We start from the raw sequence: 8,481 nt of genomic DNA, 5'->3' as shown, positions 1-8,481 counted from the left end.
ATTTCCATAAGTTTAATCTCGTCCTTAAGTTTAACCAACAAGCTCTGATCATGAACTATCAACATATCCATCAGAGTGAGAGAGCATTTAACCAAACCAGCCTCCCATGTTTTTTGAAAGTTTTCATCAACTTCCCAGGCTGGGAAGATTTGTACTCTTAAACCCCTTGGTATAAAGCCTGTGACGTTATATTCCTCCAAGCTCCTTATATTCCACCATACTTTTGTGAGTGATTTATGTAAATTAATCAACTCATTAGAAGTTGAAGTAAAACTGTCATCTTTGTTGGCCGTCCCAACAGGGCTGCTACTGCCAGTATCAAAGATCCCCTGAGCCCTCTGACTCCAAGCCGTTTCCCTAGCAGATAAATGCATTTACAAAAAATGTCTATAGTAATATACAACAGCGTGCCTCCTCCAAGAAAGGGGAGACCAGAAATAGTATCCCTAAGACCAATAATGAACTATGAAAGAAATGGAGGGCACCGCTGTAAGGGATCACCAATTACATGCTAAAAGTCCACAAAATAAACCAAAGAAAAGGGGCATGTAAAAAAAAAGGGATCACCAAGTAAATATAATTAGGTACAAAAATATAAATCTTTAATGGAAACATCAAGAACAAAACAACACTCAGTGCAGATAAAAACAATTAAAACCGAATGAATGCGACCATTACATACAAACCCAGAAAAGGGTACAAGCCTCTGTACAGACCCCACAAGCTGTAATTGCAATACAAGTGTAAAATCACAATATCACATAGAAAAGCCACCAAGAACACCTAACACTCATAAATGTATTGTTGCTGAAAAATAAGCAGAGAATAAGGGGTCCAAGGAGCCCAAATACAGTAACCCCATGAAAAAAACACCATGTAACCTGCTGTAGGTAAGGAGATGCTGGTAGGAAGAGGTTCAATCCTGCAAAAGGTGTGGGTGGAGTGGCGTGGGGAGAGGCAGAGGCATGAGTAACGACCAACGCGTTACGCCAGAAAAACTGGCTTCATCAGGAGCGATACAGTGTTGTGAGTCATTGATGTATAAATACCTTAGTCAATAATCACAGATCGGAAACAGGTGTGAGTCAGAGGAATCTCAAATGAGCCGGACACAAGACAGTGTCGGAGCGCCGGAAGTGAAGCGGCGGATCTGCGCAGCCGCAGTGGACCAAAGTGAGGTCTAATAATGGGTATACAAAGATGGCGTTCAAAAACTCCATTGCGCATGCGCGAAATGACGTAGCTTGCAAGAAAAAGAGTATGGTGATGATGAGTCATCATCCACGTGATCTCACGGGCAGGAAGCCCTAATGTTCTCGTGATACCGGGAACAGATTGTTAAGCCCAAAAACGCCACAAATAAGCAGCGCATGCGCTAAAAGACAATTTGGCCAAGAAAATCTAAAGGAAAATAAGGTAATCCCCCCGCAGGGAATGGTAACTATATGAAAAACTGTGTCATCCCGGCAAAGCCCCATAAGCGCACAGGAACAGTGTAGGCATGGGGTATCACAGAGCGACCACATGTGTGCAATATGGATAACAAATATATAACATCATCATTTGTCAGATGGTATAGACCCCGTCTTAAATATAAAAAAGAAAAGAGAAGCCAGCGTTGCCAAGGTCAGAACGCATAACATAAAGTGCATTTGCACATAACATCTAACTGTATTCAAAATGAGATATTTAGCAAAAAAATTGATCAATTCAATTGAGCCACCCCGCCGCGCCAAGGCAATCTCATGTGGGGGTCCTACTCTACGTTTTTAATAAACACTGTGCCATTACGGCCTCCTAGATACATTAAAAGCAAGACCACTTTGAATGCAATCCGTACCTGAGCATTTCTGTGCAATATGGATAACAAATATATAACATCATCATTTGTCAGATGGTATAGACCCCGTCTTAAATATAAGACAGGCAGACAGATCTATTTGTATTATTTTTTATATAAAAAATATTAAAAAACCATGGTTTTTTAGATAGAGAGTCAAATAATGCTCTCTGAATTTTATTTTGATATAAACATTAGATCACCTAATAAGAATATAGACCAAAAATGGTGGTGTAGCATAACAGCACAACATGACAATGAGACTAAGATCACAGAGCAATGACGGAGGAGCAATGGAAGAGTACATGGTTAATGCAAGTTTAATGAGCCAAAGCAATCCCAAGGGAATAAAAAAAAAAAAAAAAAAAGGGAATGAATGGGGGAGGGGTTGGAAAGGGAGACGGGGTGGGGGAGGGTGGGGGTAAGGTAAGGGTAGGGGTTAAATGGGAGGTTAATGTGATAAGGAATCCAAAAAGAGCAGCGAACAAATGGATCTTATCGAAGGTTGAATATACTCCTGTTGTAAATTAGTGGCTGCCATTAAGTAGCCATAAGTCCAGTAGATGTTGACCAAAGAAAGAGAGTTGTCAAAGGGCAAAATCCTTGATCACAGTAGGAGTATTTCCCAACCAAGAATGCATCCATGATCTGGGTTTTTGCCATAGTCTCGACGGGAGGGAGGGGCAATAGTGAACAGTTTTGCCAGCCAGATGTAGATGCCCGATCCACCAAGCAGGTTCAAGAAGTCTCTCCCCGATGTCAAGACAGCCCAGTAGAGCCAAGGAAAGAGGGCATCAAAAGATGGAAAGAGGGCTGTTGGGAGAGAAAAGAACAATAAACGATTAAGGCCAAAAGGGCTACATATAAACAGCCCAAATCCAAATATCATAATTGTTTATAGAACCCTGTGAAGAGTAATTCTTCATTAAGACCATTAGGGGCGAGGCTGCCCAGATCATGAATCCATTTGGATTCACATCTGAGAAGCCTCGGGCCTATATCGCCCCCTCTGATATTCAAAAGTACCTCTTCCAAGACCAGTGCTCGTAGACCAGTGGGGCGTCCACGATGATTCTCTAAAAAATGCGCTGCCACTGGAGTAATATGTTTACCCTTTGCTCGATCTCTATTGGCAGTGGAGATATTAGAGAGATGTTGCTGTAATCTCCTTCTCAATTCTTGGGTTGTCTGCCCCACCTAAATTTTTGGACAGTTACAAATGAGAGCATAAACTAAGTTGCGGGACTTACAATTAAAATATGCCTTTTTAGGTAAGATATGAAATGGATAAATAGGCATTCGAGTACCAAATTGGGCAACCATATATTGGCAAACATTGCAGTCCCCACAGGGGTAGGTTCCAAATAACCTAAAACCGCTATTAAGTCTGGCCGTAGGGCGTACATAATGGCTATGACATAGTCGGTCCTTCAGGTTGCGGGCCCGCCGTGCTATCAAGCTGGGGGGAATTAGAAATGTATGGAGCCAATTTGGCTTCACTTAGTAAAATGCCCCAGTTCTGACCCAGAATTTTGCGGACATCATGCCACTGGTTGTTATAAGTAGTCACTACACCCAAGGGTCTAGAAGACTCACGTGTTTTCCTCTGTAGTAGTTCTACACGTGTACTTGTCCTCGCTCTTTGGTAAGCGGCCGAGATAACTTTTTTAGGATACCCACGGTTCTTGAAGCGGTCTGTCAATGTTCTTGCTTCCGACTGAAAGGCCAATGGATTGCTACAATTTCTTTTAGCTCGAAGAAACTGACCTGTGGGGATACCATTTTTTAGATGATAGGAGTGAAAACTGTTATAATGGAGGAGGCTGTTGGTGGCTGTTGGCTTACGATATAGACTGGTAGAGATATACGAGCCTTCCAAAGAAAGACTGAGATCCAGAAACTCCACCGTGGTACAGGAAATGTTGGATGTTAACTTAATATTGAAGAGGTTCTGGTTCAGCCCACTAATAAATGTTCGGCAGCTTTCTTCGGTGCCTGTCCAAAAAAGTATAACATCATCAATATACCGCAGCCATTTAAAGCAATGTGCTTTAAAATCTTCATCTCATTTAACCCCTACCCTTACCTTACCCCCCCACCCCGTCTCCCTTTCCAACCCCTCCCCCCTCCTCCCCCATTCATTCCCTTTTTTTTTTTTTTTTTTATTCACTTGGGATTGCTTTGGCTCATTAAACTTGCATTAACCATGTACTCTTCCATTGCTCCTCCGTCATTGCTCTGTGATCTTAGTCTCATTGTCATGTTGTGCTGTTATGCTACACCACCATTTTTGGTCTATATTCTTATTAGGTGATCTAATGTTTATATCAAAATAAAATTCAGAGAGCATTATTTGACTCTCTATCTAAAAAACCATGGTTTTTTAATATTTCTTATATAAAAAATAATACAAATAGATCTGTCTGCCTGTCTTATATTTAAGACGGGGTCTATACCATCTGACAAATGATGATGTTATATATTTGTTATCCATATTGCACACATGTGGTCGCTCTGTGATACCCCATGCCTACACTGTTCCTGTGCGCTTATGGGGCTTTGCCGGGATGACACAGTTTTTCATATAGTTACCCTTCCCTGCGGGGGGATTACCATATTTTCTTTTAGATTTTCTTGGCCAAATTGTCTTTTAGCGCATGCGCTGCTTATTTGTGGCGTTTTTGGGCTTAACAATCTGTTCCCGGTATCACGAGAACATTAGGGCTTCCTGCCCGTGAGATCACGTGGATGATGACTCATCATCACCATACTCTTTTTCTTGCAAGCTACGTCATTTCGCGCATGCGCAATGGAGTTTTTGAACACCATCTTTGTATACCCATTATTAGACCTCACTTTGGTCCACTGCGGCTGCGCAGATCCGCCGCTTCACTTCCGGCGCTCCGACACTGTCTTGTGTCCGGCTCATTTGAGATTCCTCTGACTCACACCTGTTTCCGATCTGTGATTATTGACTAAGGTATTTATACATCAATGACTCACAACACTGTATCGCTCCTGATGAAGCCAGTTTTTCTGGCGTAACGCGTTGGGCGTTACTCATGCCTCTGCCTCTCCCCACGCCACTCCACCCACACCTTTTGCAGGATTGAACCTCTTCCTACCAGCATCTCCTTACCTACAGCAGGTTACATGGTGTTTTTTTCGTGGGGTTACTGTATTTGGGCTCCTTGGACCCCTTATTCTCTGCCTATTTTTCAGCAACAATACATTTATGAGTGTTAGGTGTTCTTGGTGGCTTTTCTATGTGATATTGTGATTTTACACTTGTATTGCAATTACAGCTTGTGGGGTCTGTACAGAGGCTTGTACCCTTTTCTGGGTTTGTATGTAATGGTCGCATTTATGCGGTTTTAATTGTTTTTATCTGCACTGAGTGTTGTTTTATTCTTGATGTTTCCATTAAAGATTTATATTTTTGTACCTAATTATATTTACTTGGTGATCCCTTTTTTTTTACATGCCCCTTTTCTTTGGTTTATTTTGTGGACTTTTAGCATGTAATTGGTGATCCCTTACAGCGGTGCCCTCCATTTCTTTCATAGTTCATCACGGGCGAACCACGGCGCCTCCCAGTGGCCGAGGCAGGAACAGCCGTCCCCGAGTCTGACAGTGAAGTGGCGGTCCGGTGCCTCCTAGTGGCCGTGACCGGAACAGCAGGCCCCGAATCCAAGGGTGATGTGACAGACCGGCGCCTCCTAGTGGCTAAAGCTGGGACCATAGGCCCTGAGTCTGACGGCGACGTAATAGAACCACGGCGCCTCCCAGTGGCCGAGGCACTAACAGCCGTCCCCGAGTCTGACGGCGAAGTGGCGGTCCGGCGCCTCCTAGTGGCTGCGACCGGAACAGCAGGCCCCAAATCTGACGGAGACGTGACAGTACCCCCCTTCCAAGAGGGGCCTCCGGACCCTTTAAAACCTGGCTTGTCAGGGTGAAGGAGGTGAAACCTTCTAATTAGTGCTTTGGCATGGATGTACCTCGCAGGGACCCAGGACCTCTCCTCCGGGCCGTAGCCCCTCCAGTGTACCAGATACTGTACGGACCCTCTTACAAGGCGGGAGTCAAGGACACCCTGGACTTCATACTCCAAGGACCCTCCAACCGAAACGGGAGGAGGAGGGGACGGGACAGGGTGAATTGGGGAGCGATACGACTTGAGAAGAGACTTGTGGAAGACACTGGGTAATTTGAAAGACTGAGGGAGTTTTAAACGGAATGCTACCGGGTTAATCACCTCTATAATCTCGTATGGACCAATAAATCTGGGACCCAGTTTGTCAGACGGTACTTTAAGCTTGATGTTTTTGGTGGAGAGCCAAACCTTGTCTCCAACTCCCAGGTGCGGTCCTTTGGATCGCCGTTTGTTCGCTGCCGAGGTCTGTCTAACCTGGGCCCCTTTCAAGTTCGAGTTTACTTCAGACCAAATGGTTTTTAAACGATGTATATTTTTCTCTACCCCAGGAAGCTCCGACATTCTGGCCGAGAATGAGCCAAAGCGCGGATGCAGCCCGTGGTTGCAGAAAAAGGGGGTGGACTTAATGGAGTCCTGATACTGATTATTTAGGGCAAACTCGGCTAGTGGCAGATGTTCTGCCCAATCGGACTGGTGTTCTGAGACGTAGCAGCGAAGGTATTACTCGAGAGCCTGGTTGACACGTTCGGTTTGACCATTGGTTTCAGGGTGGTAAGCCGAGGAAAAAGATAGCTCAATACCAATGCGTTTACAGAACGCCCTCCAGAACTTTGACACAAATTGGGTACCCCTGTCAGACACAATATTGACCGGGGCACCGTGTAAACGTACCACATGTACAATAAACAGTTTACTCAGCGTTTCCGAGTTAGGTAACCCCGACAGGGGGACAAAATGACATTGTTTACTGAACCTGTCCACCACCACCCAGATACACGTTTTTCCATCTGAGGACGGCAGGTCCGTAATGAAGTCCATGGAGATGTGGGTCCATGGACTCTCGGGGATGGGCAAGGACTGGAGCCAGCCGGCAGGGAGATTATGGGAGGACTTGGTGCGGGCACAGACCTCACATGCTAAAACATATTCTTTGCAGTCCTTAACCACCGTCGGCCACCAAAAATTCCTAGTTATAAATCTGGCGGTATTATTGAGACCAGGATGGCCTGCCAAGACAGAGTTATGTGATTCTCTAAGCACTTGTAGGCGAAACGCAGGTGGAACGAACAATTTGTTGGGTGGCGTAGTGTCAGGGGCTTGTTCTGGGGATTTACGGATCTCCTCCAGAAGGTCCAAAGACACTGCAGACACAATGATCCCAGTGGCCAATATTGGAACTGGTTCACAGTCCTCAGCTTGTGAGGGGCAGAAACTGCAAGAGAGGGCATCGGCCCTCACATTTTTTGTACCAGGGCGGAAGGTGATTACAAAATTATACCTAGAGAAAAACAATGCCCACCTTGCTTGTCTAGGATTTAACCTTTTTGCTGATTCCAGGTATGTCAGGTTCTTATGATCGGTAATTACCGTGATATTGTGCTTGGCGCCCTCGAGGAAGTGACGCCATTCCTCGAAGGCCCATTTAATTGCCAATAGTTTCCGATTCCCTATATCATAGTTTTTCTCCGTGGAAGAGAATTTGCGGGAAAAAAAAGCACATGGACGAAGCTGAGTGAGGGATGTAGTGCCTTGTGATAGCACTGCTCCCACTCCGACTTCAGAGGCATCCACCTCCACAATAAATGGACGGTCCAGATCCGGCTGAACCAAAACCGGGTTGGCCACAAAGCACTCTTTTAACGTAGAAAATGCCTGAATTGCCTCAGGATTCCAATTGGCCACGTCCGCCCCTTTCCGGGTCATATCCGTGAGTGGCTTGGCAATCTCTGAGAAACCTCTAATGAACTTGCGGTAATAATTAGCAAACCCCAAAAATCGCTGCAGCGCTTTCAGCGATTTGGGTTGCACCCAAGCCTTAATAGGCTGGACCTTGGCAGGATCCATGCGGAAGCCTTTACCTGAAACCATGTATCCTAAAAACTGTACCTCCTCAGCAAAAAAGATACATTTCTCCAGTTTAGCAAACAAGGAGTGTTCACGTAGTCTCTGTAGCACAGAACAGACGTGTTGAGAGTGTGTCACAGGGTCAGCAGAGTAAATCAGAATGTCATCTAAATACACCACGACATACACCCCGCAAATGTCTCTAAAAATATCATTAACAAAGTGCTGGAATACGGCAGGTGCGTTACTGAGTCCGAACGGCATTACCAAGTACTCAAAATGGCCAAGGGGTGTATTAAAGGCCGTTTTCCACTCATCTCCCTTTCTTATGCGGACCAGATTATATGCCCCCCGGAGGTCAAGTTTAGTAAACCAACGGGCTCCTGTTAGCTGATTAAAAAGATCAGGGATGAGTGGATGCGGATACTGGTTTTTTATATTGATTGCATTCAACTCCCGATAATCAATGCAGGGTCTGAGACCACCATCCTTCTTTTCCACAAAGAAGAACCCGGCCCCAACTGGAGAAATGGATGGTCTGATAAACCCTTTTCTTAAGCTGTCTGCAATATAGTCATTCATGGCCTGACGCTCTGGGCCAGAGAGATTAAATATTCTTCCCTTAGGGAGACGGGCATCCGGA

General features: G+C 45.0%; 1 long non-coding RNA gene across 1 annotated transcript; it reads right to left on the bottom strand.

Moving 5' to 3' along the window:
* Window positions 1-2,224: 2,224 nt before the first annotated feature.
* LOC141072955 (uncharacterized) lies at window positions 2,225-3,861 on the bottom strand. The gene is made up of 3 exons (XR_012226909.1): window positions 3,686-3,861; window positions 3,437-3,607; window positions 2,225-2,653 (listed from the first exon to the last, which is right to left on the bottom strand). It is a non-coding gene; the product is annotated as an uncharacterized lncRNA (long non-coding RNA).
* Window positions 3,862-8,481: the final 4,620 nt, after the last annotated feature.

The sequence above is a fragment of the Dendrobates tinctorius genome, unplaced genomic scaffold (genome assembly GCF_039654945.1).
Source record: "Dendrobates tinctorius isolate UK_male_01 unplaced genomic scaffold, ASM3965494v1 ptg000293l, whole genome shotgun sequence".
In the NCBI taxonomy this organism is placed as follows: domain Eukaryota; kingdom Metazoa; phylum Chordata; class Amphibia; order Anura; family Dendrobatidae; genus Dendrobates; species Dendrobates tinctorius.
This window is presented reverse-complemented; position numbering and strand designations above follow the sequence as displayed.